Genomic DNA, 6,372 nt, shown 5'->3' with positions numbered 1-6,372 from the left:
CCGATTATTTGTTGCTTATCGCTTAAAATTGTATTGATAATGAATATAATGCCAATAATATGACTTATTGTACTTACTGGAAAAAAGTCAAGGTGAATCATATTTATTGCTATGAATCTTTATTGCATTATTTGTTTAACCAGATTACTAAAGAACCATGTGACAAAAGGGGCATTGACAAACTTTATGAAGTGTATGTGATAAAATGTTAGAATGTTCAAGTAAATCATTTCCAGAACGGATCTTCAAGAGACACCTTAAACCATATTGGTCGAAAGAGATCTCTATACTACAGAAAAAATATGAAAGTGTTACGTTATAGCTGGTGCCGGGCTGGTAGGCCAATAGGCGAAAATTATTTTGAATATGTTGAGTACAAAAAAGCGAAGTGCGCATTTAGACGTAAACACAGAAGAACAGTTGAAGAATTTCTGCAAAACCTTGACCATACACTTGAAAGGGCGGCTGAAACAGATTCCGATTATTTCTGGAAATCAGTGAAAGCGCGAAAGAATAGCTCTGTGAATAAGACTGGTGATGGAATAAAGTTTGACGGGGAGATGTGCAGAGGCCGGGAGAAAATTACATAGCAGTGGGGCTTGTATTTTAAGTCACTTCATTCTCCATCACCCGAGTTTGACGAGAATTGGAAAGAACATATAACAGAGGCTGTGGAGCAGTAGTTTGCGAAAATTACCCTTGATCCAAAAGTTGCCGTGTCACCTGAAGCTGTGAAAACACGATTAAGACATTACCAGAGGGAAATGCGTATGGGCCAGATAGTGTTAGGCATGAACATTTGATTTATGGGCGTAACGCTGTGTCCAATACTTTTGCAAACGTGTACACTAGTATGTTGCGTCTAGGATATATTCCTGATTTGATGAAGCGTGGTGAAATAATTACACTCCATAAGGGCGGGAAAAAGTCAAAAGACGATCCCAATAACTTTCGCGCTATTACGTTGTCTTCTATAATACTCAAACTTTATGAATTAGTTCTGCTCAGTCGATGTAAGGACTCTATTATTCATAAGCTGAACACATAGCAAGGGGGATTTTAGGATCATCGTGGGTGCATCATGACGTCATTTTCACTCCGGGAATGTCTCCACTTTGCTAAAGAAAACATGTCAACAGTGTACCTTTGTTTTTTGGACAGTAGACAGGCCTTTGACCGTGTCTGGATCGACGGCCTTTTATTCAAGCTGTTCAGCTATACAAGGAGCTTGATAGGGATACCTCATCCACAGTTATTGACAGGTATACCTTGGTTGCGTTTCAAAAGATGTATTCAAATGTGACTAGCCGTGTTGGATATCAAGGACTCTACTCGACGAAATTTCCATTTTTATAAGGCACCAGACATGGCGGGAAAAGTTCACCGTTAATGTATCTCCTCTTCATAGGCGGATTAATCAAGGAACTGGAAAATAGTGACAATGGTCTTTGTATCCATGACATGCGGATGTGCTCCCCGACAGTGGTGGACGACATGGTCTTGGTGTCTGTTTCTAAAACGGGACTTGATAATATGCTAGACATCTGTTGGGACTTTTCTAGACGGTGGCGGTATTTTTACAACCCAAGTAAATGCTCAGTCATTGTGTGTAATTTCTTACGTAGCATTACCAGACCACAGCAAACATTTTACTTAGTCAGAATTTAGTTTCCGTCGATGGTAAATACATGCACTTGGGTGTTGTGTGTGATGAACATCTATCTGCAACAGAATCAATGCGCGAAGCGTGTATTAAGCTAAGAGGGACTTACTTCAGCATTTGTGGTAGTGGCATTTGTCCTGAAAAGATCAGTGTTATAACATTGAGGACAATATACCAGTGTCAAATCCAGAAGCGCTATATGGATGTGAAATGTGAAATCAGCACTCGGCAAATGACATGAGAAAGTTAGAAGCTGCCCATCGTCATTGTATTAAGCACATGCAAGGTTTCCGCAAAAGTATGTCATCAAACGTTTCACTGTGTACATTGAATATGACAGATATCGAAACAATGATAGATTATCGGAAACTTCAACTATTTGGCCAGTTATGTCGGCTCCCGTGCAAGTTTTAGCCAAGGAGTTATTTGTGAATAGGCTAGTGCGATTTCTGAAATTTGATAAACAGTTTGGATTTATACCTGACATTTACAGACTATTAACAAAATATAAACTGTTGTACTTTTTAAATACATATGTAAATGATGCAATATTTCCATCGAAGTTTGCATGGAAGAAGTTACTTGACATTAACTCGACCGGTAAAACATAAATTGTTTGTGGATATAACGAGCGTAGGGGGAAACCTAGCACTTGAAAATGATGTGCAAAAAAAAAAAAATGCTCCCCTCTTTGGAGAATCGCTAGAAACAGTCAAAAAGTTCGTCCACTATGTGTAAAAATCCTAAATGCTATCGGAAACGTTGTTTCACGTCCATATCCACAGCGATGTAACTTGTGCAGTTTTTTGACGAAAACATGACTGAACATGTTCTTAGTTTTTGTCATACGTATGGTATTCGCAAGTTTAGCTCATTTATGTCAATGCCCTATACTGACCAGTGTCAGTATTTGTTAAGTGTTGCTTCGGCAAGTAGTTACGATTGCTTAACTAATTATGATGTAATGGTTGCATGTGCTAGGTGTTATGCTTAAACTATAGTGGCTTATTTGAATGTACTTCTCGTATAAGTGTTAACTAGTATACGGTGTACCATATCAGATATTAATTATGCATTACTGTATTTTGTGTTATAAATTGTGATGAATTGCATGATTATCAATCACAATAAATTGCATTTGAAATATTGAACAGCTCAAACATGTACTATACACATACATTTTGTAATATCATTGTATATGTCTATCAACTGTAAATAAGTTTTGCTCTTCATAATTGGAGGAAATATATATATATATATATATATATATATATATATATATATGAAGACATTGTAAGTTGGGAACATATCCAAAGATGTGATTGCTCATTTTTTTATTGCTTCCTGCTTCTATTTACTGACTTGAGGTAAAAGTAACACTAGCTAAATCTAGTTTATTTGGAATGATTTTACATGAGTGGCCATATATAACAAAAGTTATTATATAAGTTTGGGCAAAGTTGTAAAGCTAGCCTTGTGTAACCTTAATAACATTTCGAATATGAGTTTCTTAAATGTTAAAATCAAATTGCAAAGAATGGAAGATCTATTGATAACATGACATATTTGTCCCTTAAGAAAATGAAAGTTTTTGTTCATTTTTTAAGGTTTGACTCGAAATAATTTTTGGAAAAATGAAGTCAATGTATTTTATAGTAATTCATTGTAGTTTTAGTATTTACCGATCATAAATGCTTCTGCTAAAATTTCAACTTCCCGGATCAAAACGGAGTACTAATATTCCTAATAAATTGCATTAGTGTAATGTAAAAATATATGTTATGTTCATATTACACTCCAAAACAAGCAACTATATAATGATAATTATCAATATTTAAGTGATTCATATCAATTATGAGTCATAATACAGAGGGTTTCATTTCACAAGAGGCATCAATTATGTTCGCTTTCTTATTCATAGTGTGATCTGTTGTATGTTTGTAAGATTTATTGAGAAAACTACAGGTACAAAAGGCAAAGACGAGGTGTTTGAGTCATTTGGGTAACAGTCGAATAAACTTTTCAAAATAGCAATCTAAATGGAAATTTAACTGCAGCAAAAAGGAAGAAAATAACATTAAAGACATATAATTTTGATGTTATCTGCAAAATGTTTCAAAAATTTGAAGTTAATGTCCCATTGTAATTGAAAATGAGTTTTTTCTCAATTAAATTTTGTAGAAGCGGGTGTTGCAAAAATACTTAAGAGTCGTTTTGATATTTTGAGATAATTAAATTAGAAAACCTTTTTCCATATCGCTGATATTTTTAGCAAAATGTTAACGGCACTATCCTATAACTGAAAACTGTAAAATAATGGATATTTTTACAGATTGAGTCTGCGAGTGTTGACGCCCATATTCAGAAGGAGTACAGCCGCCAGCGGGAGCATCTTGAGCGCTCTGTTGCCTCTCTGAGGAAGAAACTTGCCTAAGGACTCTGAGATTCACCGAGCTGACAATGTCCGCATCATCCAGGTATGTACAAGTACATTATGGTTTGTTAAAAGTTCGACACTTCACATGTATGGACATACAGACCCTTTTGGGGAGGAGTTTAATTGACAATTGGTCTCTATTCACTAACCTTTTAAGACTGCGGTTGAGAGTCGAGACTCAAAACTTTATACTTTCAATTAATTTATAAATTGTTCTTCAATACAAGAGTGTTACCCTAACTCATTAATTTAATGGCAAAAAATACTGTATCTGTTACAAATAACCTGTTATACAATTATGAATAGATATATCAAAAAAGTTAAACAGAGTTTTGAAATTCAAACCAAGCAGCAATTTTCATCAGTACAGTGCAACTATTCATCAGAAGCGCCGCAATGCGGCGAAACCAGGTTTTAAATATAGGCTATACGTATTATAGCCACTTATTTCTTGTATGAACTAGGAAATTGTAGCAGCCTTTATCTTTATTTATACAAAGGCAATTCCAAGCTACCTACACAACATACACCAACAACCCTAACTAAAGTAATTTAAAAACTATTTTTCTATTATAAGTAACATTGACCTTGAGATTTACCCCTCCCCTCTCAAACCCCAAACTAGCTCTTTACATAAGCTTCTTACACACCGACTGTCATCACTATCAATCAATTCTAACTAAAGATGTTGGACGGAAACCATTTTTTCTATTTTTAGTTACAGTTACCTTGACCGTAACCCCAACCCCCTCAAAAGCAACCCCAAGCTAGCTAGTCATATAAGCTACCTACACAACAAGTCATTCATCAATCCTAACGGTTGTTGGTTGGAAACCTTTTTCTATTTTTAGTAACTGATACCCTGACCTGGACCCAACTCTCTCAAAAGCAATTCCAAGGTAGCTCTTTACATAAGCTTCCTAATCACAAATTTTTATTTATTACTATATATCCATTTAACATACGTTATTGGGCGGAAACCTTTCTTCTTTGTTTAGTAACCTTGACCTTGACCTTGACCCCTTTAAAGCAATCTCATACTAGCTCTTTGCTTTAGCTACCGAAACACCATCTTTCATCATTATCCATCAATCTCCTCAAAGACATTCTCTAGCTACCTCCTCACATGTGCTACCTACATCCCAATATCCTTCACTATCTGGCAACTCTTATTAAAGTAATTGCGTGGAAATTTAAATCGACCTTAAATCCAACCCCTCAAAAGCTATCCAAAGCTAACTTTTTACATAAGCTACCTACACACTAACGTTCATTACTGTCCATCAATTCTTACTTAAGTTATTGGGTGGAAACCATTTTTTTTCTTATTTATAAGTTACAGTGACCTTGTCGTTGACCCCAACCTCATCAAAAGCAATCCCATGCTAGCTCTTCAAACACTCTACCTTTACAACAATTTTTATAACTATCCATAAATTATAGTCTAAGTATATTGACGGAAACCGTTTTTCTATTTTAGTAACCACGACCTTGACCATGTGCCCGACCACGTCAAAAGCAATCCAAAGCTAGCTTTTCAAATAAGCTGCATACACACCATCTTTTCTTACTAAAGTTATTGGGTGGAAACCATTTTTCTATTTTAGTAACCGCGACCTTGATCATGTCACCGACCACGTCAAAAGCAATCCAAAGCTAGCTTTTCAAATAGGCTGCATACACACCATCTTTTCTTACTAAATTATTGGGCAGAAACCATTTTTCTATTTTCAGTACAATGACATTGACCCCACCCTTATTCTCATTCTGATTACATGGCTTTCGTTAAAAAACTGGATAAAAATATATTTCTGGATGAATTTCCCAGATCCCAAATATTCATAGTTATATTGTAGATAAAGCTAAATGAATTAAAGTTTGTTTGTTTTTATTCTAAAAGAAATGTTGGTGGATTCAAAATATCAATCTTTACAATTGATATTGCATTTATTATTAGAAAGTAAAACTGTGCGCTGTTTTCATCACCCTTGAAAGAATATAGCTATCGGTTCTGCTTTTAACTTAATGATTCTCAACACAATGATAATTTCTTGTTGAAATGATAAAACACATGCACAAATGTTTCAAATGTCGCTCTTTGATTTCTACAGCAAAATGTTTCATTGATCAAGGTAATAAATGCTCTTCGTAAGGAGTTGAAGATTGCCAGAACACAGATCTACGACCTTGAATCTGCGATGGCGCTATGGCTAAGTCGGAAATAAGATTATTCATATGCAAAAACTAGAAATTCGGTAGCTTTGTTACAAAA

The sequence above is a fragment of the Mya arenaria genome, chromosome 13 (assembly GCF_026914265.1).
Source record: "Mya arenaria isolate MELC-2E11 chromosome 13, ASM2691426v1".
NCBI classification, from domain to species: domain Eukaryota; kingdom Metazoa; phylum Mollusca; class Bivalvia; order Myida; family Myidae; genus Mya; species Mya arenaria.
The sequence above is the reverse complement of the archived record's forward strand: the minus strand, read 5'-3'. Positions refer to the sequence as shown.